This window comes from Calonectris borealis, chromosome 7 (genome assembly GCF_964195595.1).
Source record: "Calonectris borealis chromosome 7, bCalBor7.hap1.2, whole genome shotgun sequence".
In the NCBI taxonomy this organism is placed as follows: domain Eukaryota; kingdom Metazoa; phylum Chordata; class Aves; order Procellariiformes; family Procellariidae; genus Calonectris; species Calonectris borealis.
The window spans coordinates 7,039,185-7,060,643 of NC_134318.1; the positions used below are offsets into that span (position 1 = coordinate 7,039,185).

A 21,459-nucleotide genomic window follows, 5' to 3' on the forward strand; every position below is an offset into this window, starting at 1 on the left:
GGGAAGAGGAATTTTTTGCAATGATAGAATAATAAAAGTGTCCCAGGGAAGAGGTGACATACAGCTCGGCAGCATGTTGAAGGTACTATTTGATGAGAAACAGGCTCCGCAGAGCGCTGTCCCACCCAGCACTTTCTCATGAGCTGGGCTGATTTGTTTTCTGCTCCTCTGAAAGCCAAAGACCTCAAAGGCCTGGAGAGATCTGCTTCTCCTCAGCCCAGGGGCAGCTCACAGCCCCCCTTTTCGCAAAGGGCAGAGACCTGGAGCCCAGTCAGATGGCTCAGAGGCTGCCAATTCCTCCCGTTTTCCAGGCGTGAGAGTCTCCCCCACAGACCTGCTCTGGCACATTGCGTGTCCTGGAGCAGCAGCTGAGCTGCCTGGCAGAGGCAGGGATGCAGGGGGTGTTTGTGTTTGCCTTAGGCTTCCTAGTCGTCCAGGATAAATGCATAAGAATAAATAGCAACCATTTGAGTTCTCCAGCAGCCTCAGTGCTTCAGAGAGTGTTGCCAGCGACTGTAGGACTGAAATGAAATTTGCTTTGTGCTCTCCTGGGCTTGTTTTCTGTTCCCTTGTCCATCTGAAACAGTCTTGGAGAAGAATCACCCCCTTATGTTTTTTGTCCATTCCCTTTGGCACGACCAGGATGTTCAGCCTAGCATGGTCCCCAGCTGACCTGCATCACACAGGGCCCCCTTTAGATCGCAGGCGCTCACTGCTATTGCAATATCACCTAAAGGCTCAATTAAGGTTGGAATTTCACCTACCTAGGGGTTATTTTCTTTGTTTGGGGGTGTTTCTTAGGATGGTTTTCTTTTACTGAACAGATCTGGCTTCAACTATGTTATTTTAACACTTGGGGTTTTTAAAATTAATTTCCTTTTGGAGTTGTGTGGTTTGTTTTTTTTTCCCTAAGTATCATTTAAAAGAAAAAAAAAAAGAGAAGAAAAACAAATGAAGAAAAAATTACTTTTTCCAGTGATACCAGATCAGGTCCTTGGTTTCAGACAGAAATGATGAGATACAGCAAGCACTAATGACACTTCCTAGCAATACTGCACACCCGTACCTCATAAATTAGTAGTTACACTTACCGGGAATCCAGGAAAACCTCTTGTTCCAGGCTGGCCCTGGGAAAGATGAAATGGAGACAGCAGTTTAGAGGAACTTAAGTGGATTTTGACTGACCCTAAGTTCTCTCTACGGAGTCTTTCCTCCAGCCTCTACCCATTTATCCTACGACTCTCTGAAGAGTTACCCAAGACCCAATTCCCCTCCAAGGGGAAAGTGTCTTGGGAAGGAGGGGAAATCTCTCATCCCCATTCCAATTTGTACAGGGCCAAGAAAATCCTGGAGCAGGTCCAGTTTGGACTGCAAGCAGTTTCCTTGAAGTTTCTACATTAATTAAATGGGTGTCCCTAGCCCATACACTAGGCTTTTGGAGTATATTCCAGAGGCTGAGCTCATTTTATGGCAATTCTTGTTGCCATAAACTGGAGGCGTTTAATGCAGGGTGCTGCTCTGTTCAAGACAAACCTTGCAGGTCACTGGTGTCTAAATACAGCCATCCCTCTTCTCCTCCTCCCCTAATCTCATGTCCCAGTGCATTCATTTTCCTCACAAATAATTCTGGAGAAGAGATGATTTTTTTTTTCTTTTCTGTTTTTTTCCTCTGAGAGCTAAGAGAAAAAGGAGAGTTAGGTAGTGTGATGAAAGGAACATGAGCACCAAGTCTTTTCCCCCGCCTCTTTCTGGCTAGCCAGCGTTGGCTACCAGTTTGGGAGCAAACACCGGCTTGGGATGTGTTTGGCAGCTTCTTCATCACCTACTTAAAAACACTGAAAAAAAGAAAATGTCCTGGCTGTTAATTTTTCGTACTACTTCGGTTTCTGGGACCTGTGACATCCCAGGTCACAGTTACCCTAGATTTGTGGTATCCAGAAAAGATATCACTTTACTTAAGGATTTTTTAATTTCAATTTCCCGAAAAACGTGTGAGCCAAGTCAGGAAGCAATATGGACCAGACTCCAGCAGATCTGCAAGCACACCCATGTAGATGGAAACAGCAGGATGAGGTAAATCCTGTACCATGCTCATTGAGTGACCGCTGCAGCATGCCTTCCCTGAAAGCCGTGCTACGATGCCAAAAAGCCCAGGTTTCTTATGTGTTCTCATGCTTTGTTTTGGGGAAGAAAATGCTTTCTTAGGCAATTTGAGATACCATGACCGGACTCTTTGAGTCCCAAAAGGGTCTCCTAGGAAAGAGCTGGATATAAACAAGGGTTCACTTCTGAAAAGAAATGCACGTGGGTGCATCTCTGCCTTAACCAGAGCTATCCCGAGTGGTGCCAAGGGAAGGGAAGGGAAGGGGAAGGAGGGGACGGACATGCTGGGCTGCAAGGCTGAGGTTTGCCACAGTGCAGCAACGCTAATCCCTTGGGAGAGAGCTGAGAGCCACGTTGGCAGCGAAAACCTTTACCTTCAGGTGACCTTTCCTCCAGCCTCCCTCTACCTGTAGAGAGACTTTGTGAAGATTTGGCCCTTCAGAGATGGGGCCAGATAACCTCTTCGCAGAGTTTGAAGGATGCCCTTACCACAAAATGCCTTGCGTTGTGCTGAACAGTTGTGTTTTTATACACAATGCTAGCAGGACCTAATCCCATTTGCACTGCTTTTTTAGTTCTGCAAAGTTGAACTTGGTCAGCTTTGCTTTGCAAGATACATATAAAACCACCTGGTCCTGTTGGCCAGTGACCAGGAGGGAAGATAGGCTATAAATTAAAGGATCCGTCCACCACTGGTTTCTGAAGAGGCAAGAATCAAGAAGAGCCTAGCCACAATTCATTAATTTTGGTTCTTCCCTGCTGGACACCTCCCTGGACAAGAAGTGCTAAAAAAAGAATTAGGGAGAAAACCTGGAAATTGTGCAATTTGGCTTCCTCTGTAGACTACAGACTGCTGCCTCTTTCTCCTTGGAGGACGGCAGAGTGATTTGCACGGTATCAGGCCAAAACAACAGTTCAGCAGCGAGCAATTCCAAGAGACTGTTTTTGTTGGGTGACTGTTTTTCCTTGTCTTCTTTTTAAAATGTTGATCGTATGAAGTATGTAATCCCAGGAGCTGCCAAATCATGGAGACCGTCTGTTTCTGCTACTATCGGCGCACTGTCCCTCTCTGGCCAGAAGTTAAGCAGCTCTGAGCTCTAGCGAAAACTTTAACCTCCAAACAAAAATCTGGAAACTATTTGTCATCCCACGTCTTTCCGAGTGGCCCCTTGGCCGGGGTTTCCGTGTTTGTCTTCAGTGCTCAGCCATCCTTTTGACCTATCACCAGCTCCCCGGGAAACTGGATCATCTTCACAGTAAGCTTTGGGGGTGGAAGTGTGGAGTTGTGCCAGTCCTGGCACCTCGGGGCTTTGACTGGGGTGGGCAAAAGCCCATTTTAAATATAATTTGCCACCTTTCTGCTGCTTTGGAGATGCAACGTGTTCTGCACTTTCCCAAACAGCAGCAAAGGCAATGAGGCAAAACAGCAGCACGAAAGCAGACATTTAAAATTGTCCTGCAGACCAGGCATGTGTCCTTCAAGAAAACAGTGGTGCCTGTCTCAGTTTGCAGGACCTACAGTGACAGGGACTGGCAGCTTTTCTCTCCAATTACTATAACCACACTATCCAGAAGGCTGAGAGCTACAGTTTGTGAGAAACAGCAAAAGCAATGGGGCATTTACCCTCCAAAATCTGCTGCTAGTGGAGCAGGGTGGTCTCGCTCAGAGCTTGGCATTGAAAGACCTGCCAGCCCTTCCTCCTCGCCTGGCCATGTGGCCAGGGGCCATCTACTGCATATAAAATACTTGGGGAGACCCGTTTGTGTCCTGGGCTTCGGTTCTGTCGCTTCTCAAACTCCAGCGTGCTGGGCAGGTGGGCCTGAAAACCGGCAAAGCTGTTTCTTATTAGAAACACTTATCATGGGGCTTTTGGAAAGTTAATTGGAAAGCCAGATGTAGCCAAGTGTTCGCACTGCCTAGGTCTCTCTCACTTGACCTCCGCTGTGAAACAAAAGTTGCCAGCGGCCCATCCTTTCTGCAGGTCAAGGACGGTGCTCTTCACAGGTTAATCAAAATCGGAAGTGCCCACTGGGAGGGAGAAAATTGAGTCTCCGGGTCTTTTTTCATGGAAATCTCTGGTGGAGGCTGTGGAGGGATGGAGTGGGGAGGACTGGCTGCATCCGCACAAAAGCAGAGGCTTTTGCACTGAACTGCATTGCAAGAAACACCCAGCATTTAGGGCAGGTAAATGCTCCAACCCTTCATGTTGGTCTTTTTTTATGACCCTATCCTTGCAAAAAGCTTTGTCTGGCTAACTCGTTGCACCTTGCAGGGACACCTTTGCTGGAAGAGGGAGCAAAATCCTGCCTACGCTTTCCTTGGCTCCCCAGCCAGCTAAGGGACTTTCCAGACAGCAGTAACTGTGCTGTCAAAGAGTTTCCAAGGTTTTGGGTACTTGACAAGGACTTCTGAATAACTCTGAACTACCCATCTCTCCGAGTTCCCTAGTCACCAGCTTAGCTCTGATCCTGCTCTTCTGAAAAATCAGGGGGTTTGTCCTCTGCTAATGAAACCACAGGCTGAGATCAGCCAGGCAAAGGGCGTATTTTCTCCAAAAGCAGTAGCAGCTCTGTTGCAAGAAGGAAATATGCTTCTTCCTTTTAAATAAGGGAATATGGTTTCCTTGCAAGGAAAGGCTTCCTCATTTGTTTTGGAGTATGAGCTGTAATTTCATTATATATAGTATATAATAGCAGTATAAAATCAAGCCTGGCTCAGCATGGGAACCACATTATACAGGGTTTTTGCTCTCTCCAGATGATGCTGTGTCTTACCACCCCTCCTAAGTCTTTCCCTGTAACTTGCCCACATCCTGCATCAGTCAAAAATAGAGAGAAAAGGCACTTACGGGTGGACCGCGGGGCCCGATGATAGACATGCCCGCTTCTCCTGGAGCACCCTGCAGAGAGACAAGGGAGAGGAAAAGGGGTGAGAAAAGGAGGCGAGGAAAATACAAAGACAGTTATATTCCTGTCAAGACCAGGGTTAAATGAGGGTGCTCAAGGTGTGAGACCTTCAGGGCTTGTGCGGCAGCTGCCATTCTGGCCTCCCCCAGCTCTTGGCCCATGCTTTGGGAGAAAAGATGTCGTTTGGAGCTACTCAGACGTGCCAGAAAATGGAAGCTGCACAGCAAGGAAAACTATAAACACATAAAACACTTTCTGGCAAAACAGAGGTTCTGCCCCATTACAAGTGTGAAAGATGGCTTAAAACCCTTGCTGTTTCCTTCCTGTGAGTCCAGGAGGACTGTGTCCTGCACAAGAAAGAAAAGAAGGGGGGATGTGCTGGGCTCCAGGGAAATGGGAGCTGCGGGCAGCTCACTGGCTGCCTCCAGAAATGCCTCGCTTGTGTGCTTCTCAAACTCAGTTGGGATGTGGATGAAAACAGCAAAGTCCTTGCTGGAAAACAAAACAGCTGCCTCTCCAGCTCCTAGCCACCCACGACGTGCGATGGGCAGGACGTGTCCCTGTCTTTGGAAAACATGGCGTATTCCTGAGAGGCAGCTCCAGAAGCCACCAGAGCTGGGGAGCCTTGGGATGGAGCATCCCATAAACCAAGCAGCCTGTGAGCAAGCAGAGCTCTCTGCAAAACAAAGCTGGGGCCTGCCAAGGACCTAGGACTCTCACGGAGGGCTTTGGGGAAGCATGGGCAATTAAGAGTGATTTTTCCCTTGTTTGTTTGTATCTATCTGCTGTCCCTTCATGTTGAAAGCTTTGGCCAGAGAGAAACGCAGGGACACACAGTGAAAAAGCAGGGTGGCTTCAGGTGGTGAAATCTTGGTCTGTTAGATAATGTTGGTTGGCTCCAATGAGCAAGCAGAACCTTGAAAGCAAGGAAGGAGAATCTCTGTCCTACCTTGCCCTTCTTTGCTGTTTTTCTCTCTGTCTCCTATGAATAGGAGCAAATGGGCCTGGTATGGCAGGGACCTGCATGGATGATCCCCCTATCAGGTGAATATTCATTATGCATCCCTTTCCTAGTTTCTACACATTGTTATTCAGTTATTCACACCCCCAAACACCTCCATCCCACTGTTCTTGTGGGTGGGAGGTACTTACAGCTCTGGGGAAAAGACACTAACGTTGAAGTGTCAAACACTTCAAAACTTGGGGGCCAGCAGTAGGATGCTTTGCAAACCACCGCTTCTTTGGAGGGACAAAACTTCAATTTGCTTCATGACAAACAGTTTGGGAGATGGCGTCCCACAGACTTAAACCATACTATCAGTTTTCCTCAGGAGAAAGAGGTCCCTCTATGTCAGAAATAGAATCATAGAATCATAGAATGATTAAGGTTGGAAAAGACCTCTAAGATCATCGAGTCCAACCATCAACTCAACACCACCATGCCCACTACACCATGTCCCTAAGCACCTCATCTACACGTCTTTTAAATACCTCCAGGGATGGTGACTTCACCACTTCCCTGGGCAGCCTGTTCCAATGCTTGATAACAATAGAAGCGTGCCGTGCCATTTTCTTCCTTGCTATGGCTTGCACCGGCGATCAAGCTAACCTGGGAGGCAAAGGGGAGCTACGGGTTGATTAGGGCAAGCAGAGCTGCCAGCGGGGAAGAAACTCAACGGTTAAAACCCAGGAAGCCTCGAGGGGAGCCCTGCGTGTGCCCGCTGGCTCTTACGCTGTTAGTAAATTGTCATAAACAAGAAACGCAGCGTCTTTGGAGGCTGAGTGGCCTGGAAGGAATTTGGGAGATAAACTCGCACTACCGGGGAAGACAGGGGGCAGCCCGGGGCGGGGTGGGCGAAAGCCCAAAGCTGGCTGCAGCAGCCATGACTGTGACCAGGGGGCTTGGGCTGGCCCTAGAGGAGGACAGTCGGGGATGCTGTGGGCTGCAAGGAGCCGACTCACCTTCTCTCCAGGTTGCCCTTTTAGTCCCTGGGTCAGTGGCACCCGTCACAGCCACATGCAAGAGGGTGCAAGGGCAGGGGGGGGAGGGCGGGGGGAGAGAGAGAGAGAGAGAGAGAGAAACAGGCATCAGTGGCAAGGGCACGCTCCCCCATCCCAAAACCCTGGCTATGGGGCTGGGATGGGCAGGATGGCCTCAGCTCCTGCCCCAGCCCTCTTCCCCATCCTCACCCTGGGATGCTCGAGCAAAGAGCAGCTCCAAAACACAGCGCTCAGCCAGGCAGGGGATGTCCCCACCTTGTTCAGGGCAGGGTTATTTGGAAAGGGCAGCTGCCAGTGGCAGGCAGGGGTGCATGTTAGCAAGCCCACGGTTAGCAAGCCCAGCCAGTGCACGAGGTGGCAGCAGGAGGGACCCATCAGGGGAGGGATGCTGAACCGGGTCCGAGGGTCTGAGCCATACGGCAGAGGGGGTGGAAACACCCCCCTGGCATGTATGCGGTTTGCAGGGCTGACCACCTTGCTGCGACCAGGAGATTCCCTCAGGTGTGGGGCTCAGGGAGGGTGGCTTTTCTCAGGCTGACACCCGCCAAGGGTCATCCTGAAAGCCCCCCCAAAAATCCTGACGGTTGGCAAAGGATGGGGAGGACAAGGCACATGCAAGAGGTTTCGACTTACCGGCCGCCCAGGGATCCCCATCGCACCTTTGTCTCCCTGGCAATTAAGGCAAAATCAGAGGCAATTGGAAACTGGCCAAAAGCAAGGTTATAAAACAGCACAAATGAGCTGTGCCACAGACGCGGCTTCGCGCTGCAGTGCAAGTGTCCAGGGATTTTGAGAGAGGGAGAGAGCAAGTTAGGGGAAAGTGTGTTTGCATGTGCCCAAACCTGTCTTTAAGAATATGCATAAGTCACCAGTTTGCTTGTGCATATGACAAACCAGCACATCTCACAACAGAAATAACATATGGCAATTTAGGCAGCAAAAGAAGGGCAAGAGTTTTCAGCCTAACAAAGTATAATCCCAATTTCCAACACTTCATAAAATCTGAGTCCTGGGAACTGGCTTCTTGCAGTAGCCAACTGTCACATTTTTCTCTTTCTTTACCAAAGTCATCTGGGTGTTAGCTATTTATTTATAGAGTTATCACTTTAAAACAGGATTCTCTTAGACTTGAAAATATGGTCCTGTCCAGAAGCAAGAGAAAAATGTGGGAAAACAAGCTGACACAGGAAAAAGCACGTCTGGAAGAAGACATATGAGCAGCCGTGTTCAGTGTCCTCTACCCCTTTGAGATACTTCCCAGTGCATTGTCAGGGCGTGAACGATCCTAACAGCGGTTTGGGGAATGACTTTGGGTCAGGCGACACTGAACAGAGCCTCATAAACACATGAGCACAAGACCGGTGGCAATTTTCTTCAGCCACTTACCTACGAGGCAGTTTTCTGCCTCTTACAGTTAAATGTAACTATGCAATTCAAAAAAAAAAAAAAAATCAACTCCCTCTGCATTCCTGGTCACCAAAACTGAAGGCTCTGCAGATTTGGAAAACAGCAGCTGATTGCTGAAAGAATCTTGGTGATTATGGCTTCAGCGGTCATGTAGCTTTTGCTCTGTATTTTGCAAAAATGACGTGATAATAATCTCTCTGTTCTGCTTCCAGCAATATTTGGGGTTTCCATATGTAAAAGAGAGTGTCCCTGCCTGTGGCTGCCTGCGTCTGTAGACACAAACCTGGTTTTCTGGTTTCTGCAGCTGGAGACACCAGCCCCATCGGTGCCACTTCTTTGTGCCTTCCCCCAGGTTCAGTCCCAACATGTGTGAATGCAGTCTGAAATCTCTGGAAGGGGAATGCACTTAACTCTATTTGTTTCGCTGGGCGTACGCAGAGGCTCCTTTGGCTGTGCATCCCAAACTCGGACATTATTGCCTGGGATCAAACTGTTACCTGGTGAAACTTCAGCCACTTCCCTCTGCGGAGCTGGGGGGCCATTCGGTATTGGGGGCATTCCTTTCCATGCAGCACGTTTTGATAAATTGAAAAGCAATATATGCTTTGCAAAAGCATCCCTTGCAGATGGATGAAACGCTAAACAGCTGCTTGATTTTAAATTTTGTAGATGATATGTTATGGGAAACTGCTTTCTTCTAGGGTTTTAGGCATGCTCTCAGTCCCAATAATATTTGCCTATCCCTGTGTGCTGGCAGCGAGCGAAACTCCCGGTATCAGCATCTTGCCCTGGGATTACTTTGTGGCTGCTGGAGAACATAATGCTGAGTTTTCCTGTGCTTTTAGTCCCTTAAATGCTGCTTTCCTCCAGAGCTGAGCTCAGGCTGATCTCCTTCACCGTTTGAGGTAAAAGCTCATTTTATTTCTCCTGGCTTTGCTGTGGCTGGTGCCCGAGCAGGAAGAGCCCAAGGTCGGGGCTGAGCTGTGTCTGGTCTCCAGCGAGTACCTGGTGTCGGAGCGGCACATGACGGCACCGTGTCTGGTATGTGACTGCGCAGCATTACAGCCCTCCAAGCAATAATAGTGAAGGGGCAGCTCCCGGTAGGACAGCAAATAAACGCCAGATGTTTACAAGGAAAGGTTGTCTGTGACAGGGAGCCAGGAAAGAGCACTCACGGGTGGATGATACCGTGTAGGATGGTTACAAAGTCACGCGAAGCTGCCTGCAGCTCCCACATCGGAGCTCAAGGAGCGCAAAAGGCAACAAGCAGCCTCTGTCCTGAGTTGGGGGGAAGAGCCAGCAGCACAGTTTGCATTTTGTTCATTAGGAAACTGCCTGTTACGGCTGTTGCAGTCTCCAGGTGAGCAGCAGCCCGGGGAGCAGGGAGCCATCGCCAGGAAAGCATGCAGCTGTAACCCCGAAACCCATGCTCTTTCCTCACTCATGACTATCTATCTCAGATGCAGATACTGCTATTATGGACTTTTGCATTTGTCCCAGAGTGACTTAGGCCTTTTAAATACTGCTGCAATTAGCAAGCCCCATCAGCAAGAATACTGCACAATGTGCCTCTTCAACCAGACCCACAAGCTGACAAAGGCATCTTCAAAAGTAGAGTGTTTCCCACATGCAGGAGGGAATCATAGGGATTATGTTACCCTTAAGTTTGGTCCCACAAAGCTCCTGTGGTCCTCACTCTGTTACGAGCCATGTCCTGTTTGCAATATGCTATTCTTCCACATCAGGTTTGCTATGCGAGATCACTACCTTCTCCCAGATTACAAACCCTGGAGGCCTACTGATGAAAGTACTGCCAGACAGAGAGCACAAGGGGATGAAAAAGAAAGAATGAAGTATTTACCTGGAGCCCTGGTCTTCCTGTAGGGCCCTGAAACAAAATATACAGAAAAGACGACAGTTAGCTTCAAACTCTGAAGGGAGGGCTTGATAAAGAGATGAAATCACATGTAAGGGTTTAGGAAACAGAATGGTTAAAAGTCTCTCCACAGCTCTTTGACCATCAACTCTGATTGCTTCGGTTTCCTAATCTCCTGTCTGTGAAGTTTTCTCTCCTTTCAGCATGGCTCTACCCACAGCTCTCCACACGGGCTCTGAAGGTATCTGCAAGTCCATGGAGAACGAGCTAATTACAGGGCTCTGACTTTCTTCCTTAGTTTCCATCTGCTAAATATTATTTTTTCATGTATGGAATTGCTGCAGTTGCCACAGAAATGTTGCATGTTCAGAAATGGGAGAGAAAACGTCCGTGAGAGGATCTTTTCCTTCGGATGTGGTCCAGACGGCGAAAGAGTCCGGGAACCTCAGGACTATTGCACGATTTCATCATTTCCTTCCTTCCTTTGCCCCTTTTAGTCCCAATCTCACCAAATTTCTTACATGACTGCGGGTTGCCCTTGCCTTCACCAAAGCCTCGATTGACTTCAAGAATAACAGTGGGAGCATCTGTTGGGCAAGAGGAGAGCGTGAAGGCCTCTTTTGCTACTCGGATGTTGCTCATGCATTTCCCTGGTTTTTCTCCTGGTCATCCTAGACTACAAGCAGGGCTCAGTACATTTCTAATGAGTATTTCTGCCCATCCCCACACTCAAGCCGATACTGGCACCAGGGGCTAAGCCCTGCCGCCCGGCACGTTGTGTTGGGGGCTAAGCCCTGCTGGCCGGCATGTTGTGTTTTGCAAGCTGGAAAAAAAACCCAGGAGAGAGATGTGGGGTCGTCAGCGCTTTGGGGTCGCTATCCAGAACGATGCGTATGACAACCAGCCGGGCAGGAGCCCAGGTCTGTTGCTCATAAACTTGAGTTTCCATGCGGTTTTAATCACGAGAAATATGAGGGGGGAAAATATTTCCTATGGCGACATGGAGGACTCTGCTTGACTCTTCAGCAGTGAACTTTTGCTCACGGTAACTGAGCTGGTCTCGCTCGCCAGCCGATCAGAAACCCCAGAGGTCCTGAATGAGACGAGGGTGCTGTTAGCCTAAGACAAATTCCACCTTGGCTAACGACGCTCAGTCTGTCCGATTTCCTCTTGTTATTTCCATTGGCTGTAGCATTCCTCGCGGCCTGTCCTGAAAGTCTGCGTGCGGAGACAGGTTCAGGGGTCGCAATAAGCCGGGATACAGTAGCATATACTGTCAGCACTTCTCTGGTGGTCCCATGTGTTTCTGCCAGGCTTCAATCTTTCATTACGATATTAAGTTTCTAACCCTTATTGCTGCAGAGAAAGCCTGGAGTGTGCATCTTCCTCAACCTGCAAAGGCGCAGACTGCTCTCCAGGAGACGTCTGCATTGACCTATTGATTTCTCGCTAAGTTCTCATGGCAATAATAGAAATGCCAACACCACTACCAATTTTCTGCCCACCTCATCCCTTTAGTGCCAACATATGCCTGCCCAGGGTGGAGTGGCAGGGTCAGCCCTGGATGGACTCCACTCGCAGCCCCCTCCAGAGCAGTGCTTTCCTCCCAATAACCCAAAGCTAACAGTGAAACACATCCACTTCAGCAGCCAGTCCTGAAAGCTCCTGGGGTAAGCTATCACTGAAGGTTTGCGTGGATCAGGGCTTCCAGCTGTAAAACGTTTTCAGACCTTTTGGCCTGGAAGGTGCAACTTTTTGGAAGACTGTTGTCATTAAATCGGGCTGTGCTCGTATATCTGTGGGAGTTCAGTCTATAGCATTTCGACTTGATGAAAGGGGAAAATAGGTTGTGCAGCAACTACTTCTCCTCAGAACGTCATCTGCAAACTGTTTAAGACATTTTTGCATGAACAGACAAAAGATGACTACCGTATGTTTAACTTCTCATGTTCCTTCACAGAAACCCAGTATAGTTACTCTACTGTACACGAATATAAACCATTTCCTCTGGAAGGACCGTGCTAGAGACAATATAGCATTTCTTTATAATCCTGAGAGATGTCGATACATGGCCTCATTCCTTGCATTGCTGCTTCTGGTTCACTGTGGGTCTCTTAATAGCTGTAAGAAAACTTCTGCAATAACCTAGCTATTTTCCTGAAGCCTAAATCGTCTGCGCTGAGGTTTTGCATTAGCTAACATTTGAAAAGGAAGCTGTCAACACAATTTTTCCTCTGAAATTGATAGTTGTGCAGCTATACTTGAAGGCCCAACAGTTCAGCGAGCCCGGGTGAGTAGCAGGGAACAAGTCCCTGCAGCTCAGCTCCTGCCATGTGTTTGCGATCTATCTTTTCCTTTTTCGCAAACACGTCTCGTTCAGCGTGTGGCATCCAATGCATGTGAAGCGCATACAGCCGATTCCCCCGGGGTATGTGGGGCCAACTGGTAACACACAGATATCTGCGCCCCTCGTGCTTGCCATGTCCCCATCCCTGCGTTCCCTCTCTCTCACCCTCTGAAGCTGCGATGCAGCCGAGAGCAATCCCACCCCAATATGTGTCCTGAGCACGCACAGTACTTGCTGTTTGGGAGATGCCAGCAAAGGCGGCTACCGCACCAGAGACTACAGACAGGAGACTTTGTTAGTTCTTGCCCCGCAAATTCTGTGTCAACAGCTTCTAAAACCATCGAGGTTTGGTACTTACAGGTGGACCTGAAAGAGAGAAGAAAAATAAACAATAATTAAATTTTTAATGCAATAAATCCTAACAAGAAGGGCTGGATAAACACATTGTACCATCTTTTGGGGTTGATCCTGATGTCACTCCGTTTGCTGATGCACCTTCACCATCTCCCTACTGATTAATTAAGGTATCCCCACAATTAGCAGCATTGCTTACAGTCACCACAAGTGTAGGGCAGCTTCAGAAAGCCCTGTGTTGGGAAGGCCATGTAAGTCAGGCTCTCAACAGCGTTACACTCATTTTTGGTCCTTTGGCACACAGGGGTCCCCTCCCTGAGTGTGACACTGCTGAGCATGGGGGGCTTATTAGTTGTGTGACTCCCCCTCACATCCTGCCCGCTCCTCGGGGTTGAGAAAGTTGAATCTGGGGAGGCAAGAGCCCCTTTGCTGCTAAAATGCCTATGCATTTTCCACCAGCATTGGTGATCTTGCAAAGGCATGAAAAGGTTAATGAGGCAACTACAGCTATTAAACACATCAGGTACCTTTTCTCTTTAGTACAAGCTAATTTGCCCCTTTGCTTCTGCCTCTGTTCCCATAGGAGCCAATCTGCCCTCTTAGAAGAAATTCCCTCAAATCCTTTGGGTTTCTTTTATTTTGGAAAGCCTTTTGGAAGCTGCCAGTGTGCAGCACTGCATCTTCCTTGTACAGATCTGTTGTACAGTATATATCAGGGCTTAAACAGCACATTTCTTTCATCAGTTCCCAGAAAATTCCTCAAAATCCTGACAGATATTGTGTGTGTGTAAAGAAACCCCTGGACTCGCTATTTTGTGGTTTCCTCTCAGTGGGAGAAGCGAGACGCACCATACGACTGTCAGGGGTTTCTACATTTTCCATACTTTACAGACACTCTGTTTTCTTTTTTTTTTTCTTTACGTAAAGTGCCAAGAAGTAAGACTAAGCAGTATAACAGGCTAGCTGACAGATAACAGGCAGCAACCTCTTCTTTGCATGGGAGATGGATGTCATGGTGAGCACCTGCAGAATATGTCGTCATCCTGAAAATGCCCCTGGCTGAAAATCCATAAAAGAAACTGGAGACTTTGGATGAAGAAACATTTTCCGCATTCGAAATCTCTCACTTAGCGTGACTCCTTCATACCGGGGACTATGGCAAATGGTTTGGCTATCAAGCTTTGGTGACCTAAAATTGCACCGTTAAATGCCATTCTTAGACTTTTGCTCAGCTTTCATCATGGTTGATCAAAAGACATTACCTCTAAAATGTACCTTTTGGTTAAAATAAAAAAAAAAATAAAGTTTAGCACCTTCACGGTGACCGACAGAGCTAAGGTCAACATTCCCAGCCAGAAGGCTCAACAACTCAAAACAACTCCACCCAAATTTAGGACAGGAACTCAGGGGGGACCTGGATTTGGTTGGTCTGGCAACCACCCGTCACCAGTACTGGTGCTGAGGTCGCTATCCTACCTGCTATGCCAAGTCTAAACAACAAAAGGGTTTCTGATCACGGAGTTCATTTTCAAGGGCAAGGTCAGACTCAAATCCAGGAATCCTAATTTATGCCAGTCTGGGAGAAAAAAAAAAAAGTTTTCTGAGTCTGGCTTGGATGACAATAAAGTTCTGTGGGAGAACTGTTTTGGAGAGATTTTGTTTCAGAGTGAGCGCCCTGTCACAAGGTCAATGCTTATAGCTTGCCAATACACGGACTTTATTTCCATTAGCAACACTATAGACCCTTAATAACCCACCTACCCGTCTGCATGGGTTTGGAGCACTCGTGGACTGCATGAACCAAACCATTTAGCTAATGTTGAAAGAAAAATTTAAAGGCAAGCAAACCCTGAGCCATCCCTGCCCTTCCAGACCAAACGCGACCAGACAGCAGCACAGCCTGTAATGGTATTGCAATACCGCCGAGAGAAAACATAAGCTCTTGTTTGCTCCAGAAGCTACGTCTGCAGAGCAGAGTAAATCAGCGATGTCGGCAGCTCTGGGCCCATCAGGCCATGCACCCCACACAGATCAAAGGCAGGAGGCATATTGGAGGCCCATCTTTGTTATATGCCCTCTATAAAATTAATGGTTATGTGAAGGGGGGGGCTGCACAGTCTTGTGTAAACACACATCAGTGAACTGCAGGGACACAGTCTTGGCTGCAATAAGTCGATCTGTAGAGACCATCCAGGGACTGGGCTTCAAATGCCGGGACCGTCTATGTGACCCAGAAGAAAGCGAAACCCTCAGATGTAGTCACTTCTAAAAGCAACATCATCTTGCATAGGCTGGAGGAGGAGGAGGAGGGAAGATGTCCCGAGGACAGTGGGGAGGGAGGAGGTGCTGCTGCATAAGCTGTTGCAAAGCACCGGGGATTTTACAAAGTGAAATAATGCTTCAGCAAAGTGGATTTGTCATGTTCTGTCATGGTGATTAATGAGAAGGCTGAGCACAGCTTCTAAAGAGGCTCAGTCTTTAATATAACAAGAAGTAATTTAACGCACATTAGAGGAAAGAGCGGGCAAAGGAGGGAGGGGATCCTCGCGCCTCCACTCTCAACTGCTCTAACCACCAGTGGCTGGGCTGAGCCAGCCTCTCCCGGGCAGCACCAGCCGTGCTGCATGCAGCGTACCAGGCTTGCCCCTGGCCAGGGGTCTAGCAGAGCTGCCCTGGCCTGCTCAGGGATGCTGGCAGCTCTGTAAGCCAAGAGAACAAGCCTACAAGTCAACCAGGCTGCACAGAACCCTTCATGAAAGCAACATGAACTGCAACAGAGTCACCGCAACACCACTGCGTGTTGTCCCACATGCTCCCCGGCTCCTGCAGTCCCAGCCAGGTTGGGGCAGCTGTGTAGAAGGAGGCCTGATTGCCACCAGGTGGGCCAGGTCTCAATAGTGGTGAACTCCAAAGAGCTCCACAAACAACCAAGAGCCAACAACCTCAACAGCCACAAGTGCAAATCACACCTATGGGGGTTCCTCCTCTCCCATGTTTACAGCAGGCTCTTTTGGGGTGAGATGGAGGCAGGGCTGCTTAGGAGATGAGCTAGATCCCCTTTCCATAAACAGCCAGCAGAGAAGGGACAACGAGTCAACAGAGCAGGGATCAAAGCTACTGTGAACATTTCTAAGCCCATTTCATAGCTAAGCCCAGCCAGGAGACAGACACAGAGCTCCCAGATCACCAAATTCCTCAGCCTTACGCAGAACAGGCAACCCACGTTTGTAATTAGCACCTCCAGATCCTGTGTGTTTTGAACCTGATATTGCCGGGACCAGAGCAATGCTGGTGCTGGCGTGCAGGCTGCAGCACGACCGTCCACCCACGACGGGCAGCTCAGGAAGCATCTCTCCGTGCCGGCGTCTCGCTGAAAGGCACTGGAGGGCTGTAAGCGAATGCGATTGCTGTTTATCCAGCTGCGGGGCTTGTCGAGCAGCAGGGGACGGAGGAGGGGACGGAGCAAACGTGTCAGGAGTGGACGAGTGGGAGGACGCAGCGCCCTCCTGCAAAGAGGAGATCTCCAGAGCACCTTTGAAAATTAACATTGAGAAAACAAAGAATTCTTGCAGGGGTACCCGTGGTCCCTCCAAACATATGGCCTCTGGAAACTAGCATCATCTGCACTGTCCCTTCTCAGCTGCTCTGGCTTTTATGCAGATAGAAACTTTCCTTAAAGAAGCTCTGCCTTTCCTCTAGCCCAAGTGAGCAAATGAGCAACCATGGTCTGCAGACAGGATGAGTCCACCTTATTGCACATATAGAGGGGGCACATGTGTGATGAACAGCAGGGCCATGCCATAGAGCCCTCTGCTCACTTGTCCTTCCCCGTGGCCCGTTCAACCAGTGACTATCTAAAACAGAACTGCAATGACCCCTTTTCCCTCACCCACACAAAGAGATAAAAAGCCACCCTCCACGCTGTAGCCTCTTTGGGCTCAGAAGAGGGGATGCTTAGTTTTGTAAGTGGGTCACATTTATCCTAATCTGGAAAGTCCCATGTCCCAGAATATCAGATCTTAAAAGCTGGACAGTATTAGAGCGGGTCAGTGTGGTGTGAGACCTTCTTCTGATGGCAGAGATACCCCCCAGCTTCAGAGACAGCAATGCTCTCTGGACTGATAGGATCGTTGAAACGATCCCACACATTTAAGGGTATTTCCTGACAGCTGGAAAAGTGTCCATTCTTAAAAGGCTCTCAAATGCTGTTGCTTAATTTTTTTTTTCTCTAACTCTTCGGATTCAGGCAGTCCAGTGTCCGCAATGTGGGTGTCTTCCAGCCTGCTCCAAAAGCTCACATATGAGGGATTTTTTTCTGCTCTATAGCATATACAAGATGAGGAGGACAGAGAGGGAACATAAAGACATTATTGTTGCTCCCTTGGGTCATCCTCACTACACACTCAAGCAGAAGGGGAGATGTAAACATGTAATCCATCCCTGTGAGGAAATCCAGCCATTTCACAGACCCAGAAGGCAGCCTTAGCGAGTTAGAGAGATACAGTTACTTCCTGACATTCAGGACTATGTTAATTGATAACAAGATAGCTGTGGCCAGGCAATTAATGCTGATTAAAATGTCAGCAGCCCAAGCACAACCTTACCCAGGGTGGCAGGAATCCCCTTGTTTGCAGCCCCATGGGCATTCAGCACAGCATGACCCTATTTCGGAGCAGGCAGACCCCAGTTGGGTGCATGGAGCCCAGATGGTGGGTTTGGCCTTTTTTAAAGATTGGCCGTGCTGCAGTTTTCACACAACAGATCCAGGGTACTCATAGTCTTTTAGAGACATCTTCCCTCTCTCCATCAGGGGACAAATGATATGAGGGGAAGCGGAGGGAGGATTAACTCAGAGAGCTGCAAATGAAAAGGCAAAAATGCCACATGCTTAGCCATAATTCAATATTATTAGTTATAGGGGAAATTAAAGACAATAGAAATCTTCAAAATAATAAGAAAAAATTTAAACTACCCAAAGTGATTACCCAAAGCACGCTCTCCAGAAACTTTGCTTCAGGTGTTGTCAGCAACAGCAGACAATCTGAGTGTATAACTCCCTCCAGAGAGCATGAGTCTCTTGCAAAGGCCAGGCCCCTCCATCCCCAAAACATTCCCCTCTCGGCTACACCCTTGCAGAGCTGCAAGAGGTTCTTCAAAGGATCGCAGAAATGTTGGACAGCGAAAAGGCTATCAGGATTTCACTGCCAAAAAATGTGACCAACACTAAGCTGAGGCACCAGGTTATGCCAGTCACTCAGGCTCGCCTCTGAAATCAAACCCATGACATCACCGAGACTCGGCAGTTAATATCAGCAGCTGTTGAGGATAAAAGTCACTGCTCAGGCACTCTGAGCATCCCAGCACACCACCACCACCACCAGTCCCTGCCAAGGAGAAGGCCTCAGGCACAGCACCGACAGGAGAAGTCTATGGGAAGCCATGCCTAAAGCGAACAACGAGGTGGAGCCTCACAGAAAAATTAACATGATTAAGCAGCAGTCTCAAAAATAAAAGAGAAGGTCTGATAGTGGAGTTAAGCCACAGACTCTAACTGCATCTCCAAGCATCTGCTTGTTTCAAGAAACGTCTATAAGGATGACAGGAGCCAGTCGGCCTCCAGAGCCAGAAGAATCTGATGAGGAAAATCTGGGCCGTTGGCATAACCACAGCGAGCCCGTTAGGCAGATTGAAGTGCTCAAAGACGAGGGTTCAACAATAGACAAACACAAATATTCTGACAAACATTTGGAGAGCCCCTTGGGAAAACAAAGGGCAGGAAAGGGCCAAGAGCAGATGGCCCACACGGTGCTGGCTGCACCCAGGACAAACACAGCACCTCTGGCACTGTCAGGGGAGAGAGAGTGGGATGGCCGACACAGGGCAGAACAATGCTCGTTTCGGGCAGGCATCCATGGGTCAGCAAGCTCTTTCCAAGCAGCAAACAATCACATTTGTCCCTGCCATGCTGAAGCACTTAGCACCACAGAAAGCAGAGAAAACAGGGCTGGGAAGGGCCCCTGGGGTCAGCTCGCCCGGTGGGTTTTCGCGCTTTGGATGTGGAGGCCCCCTCGGGGTTTTCCAGTAGCGGTGCGGACCCCTGGATGGTAAATTGAAACTGGATGGTGGCAGGCTCACTCCGCTCCGCCACCTTCTGCCAAAAAGCCAGCGTGCCCCCGGGCTCACACAAACAGCCAGCTGAAAACCGCTGCTCTTGACTACCCCCTTTCTCTTCCCCTTCTGCCTCCCCTGAGCAAACCAAACAGAGATTAAAGGATTCCTGGGGAATGAGAGGGACACGAAATCGAGGAGGAAACATCTTCAAAGCAACCAAAGGAAAAAAAAGTCTCTACCTAGCCCATTTGGGCAAATATTTCTCTAACCTGGTGCTGTCCTCTGGGGGTGAAGACAACTCACTCTTCCCTAGTGAGCCAGCCCAGGCGATACCCATGCCCTGACTCATAAGGCCATATTTATTATCTTTCTTAGAGTTTACCCAAAATTTCCAATGTTGTTGTTTAAGTCAGTCAATGACCTCTGATGCACAGCAAACTCAAAGAACAGCTTTTTTTATTTCTCTTCTTTTTGTGGTTACCTTTTATGTGTTTGAAGTCTGCTGTCCTGTTCCCCACAGTCTTGTCTTTAGACTAAACAAAACCTAATTCTTCCAGTCTCTCCACAGAGGCTGTGTTTTCTGGACCTCTGGTCGTTCTTGTTGCTCCCCCTCAGCGGCCCATTTGCCTCTTGAAGTGTAGTTCTCAAATAGCAACCTGCTCTCCGGCTCGCTGCATGAGTCGACGGCAGACAACTTGGTGAAGGCAGAAGGCATGGTGTCTATTTACCTTATCCACAGGTCTTAATCACAGAGGGAAACTGAGTTCCTCTCTGACACCATCTCTGCCTTGCCCTTATCTTCTGAAATATCACTTGTCCTCCATGAGCCCTCAAAGGCTCAAGCTTTCTTGCAGCATTTGTCTAAGAAGCTGGTGTCCTCGCTGTCTGGTGTGACCAGCTCTCACACTCCAGTGAGGAGGAAGATCTCCTTCTTACTCACAATGAACTACTTCAGCATTTTCTTGGTGTCCTTGACAGTCCCACCTCACCCTAGGCTTTCAGATTTTCATCTTGCATACCCATTCATTTTCAATCCTTCCAGCTGTACTTTTCTTCTGTCTTGAATTTCAGCTCACTGAGGAGTTTACGGTTTTCTTTAGTTGATCCCTTCCTATAACTCCTTTGTGCTGGGACTGTTTCTCATGCCTTTAACAGAGTTTCCCTGCCAGACTGCCGAGTTTCCTCAACTTCTTCCCCAGCTCTTGCTCTCCAGGGACACTACCCCACTAATTCTCCATCTCCTTCTGTGTTTTTGAAGTCCACCTCAAACACCTGGACATTTCCACAAGCACCTCGCAACTCTTCATTTGAAGACACACATGCCAATGCAACAAGCTACCACTCCAATAAAACCCTATTCTTGCCAGAGTAGATGTTCGATAGTCTCTCTGCAGCTCCCACCCTACATCCTCTAACACATCCTATTGCATGCCAGGAATATGGAACATGGTGTCTGAAAGCTCTGAAGATCCAAACCGCTTTGAAAACTGCAGCTGGTTATTCAGGAGAAGTCTGACACTCCTCCATCAAGGAGCTGACCGCTTCTTCAGCACTTGGTCAGGCCCTGCACAAGCCCTATTCCTCAGAGAGCTACAGAATTAGGATGGAACCACAGGGAAAAACTGGCCAAAGTAAATCATGGCTGGGTAAAGCAAAAAACAAAATCCATGGCACTTCTACTTCCTGCTGAAAATTACAATCTCTCTCATAATGTGGTTGTCTGGGAAAAGTAGAAAGTTGGAACTTACTATAGCTAATAATTATTTAAAGAAATTATCTGATCATGCACTTAAAATGCAAATGATACATTTTACTCACTTGTCAAATTGCACAGATTCATTTTCTTCTTATATCATTTTCGCAATTAGCAGCTGATCTTAATATCTAGTGCACTGTCACTTTTTTTTCGCTAATTCTTGTTATTCTTCCCTCTTTTCCATCTGCTAACTCTTTTCATCTTCCTTCCTCCTCCTTCCAAAATACTTTGCAACTTTTATAACAGCAAATTCTGTCACCTACCCGGGGAGGAACAAAAGACCATTGTGTTCAATTTATCTTTTAATAGACTCCTTCCTCAAATACCTCACGGACTGCCAGTACTGTCTTCCAGACCCTGTCTCACACCCTTTTGAGTTATGAAAATGTTTGGGAGGGTCTTTCCTTTAACGGAGACATTTTTCCACCAGAGATGATTGATAGCTCCCAGTTACCACTAATTACCCTATCAGCAGTTGGACATAAGCCTAGCCACAGCACTCTTCCTCCAGAGGCCGGCAATGCATCCCTGTCACTCGTTATCCTCTTCTTCTTCAAGGATGGAACAAACTGACTAATTAGAGACACCATAAATTCT

The 21,459-nt window shown here is 48.2% G+C and overlaps 1 protein-coding gene across 1 annotated transcript in view; it reads right to left on the reverse strand.

Moving 5' to 3' along the window:
* COL13A1 (collagen type XIII alpha 1 chain) overlaps positions 1 to 1,242 on the reverse strand; it is a 53,249-nt gene extending 52,007 nt beyond the window's left edge. Inside the window, exon 1 of the mRNA XM_075154165.1 lies at positions 1,092 to 1,242. The gene's annotated coding sequence lies outside the window, so the exon portion shown is untranslated. The remainder of the gene's footprint in view (positions 1 to 1,091) is intronic.
* Positions 1,243 to 21,459: the final 20,217 nt, after the last annotated feature.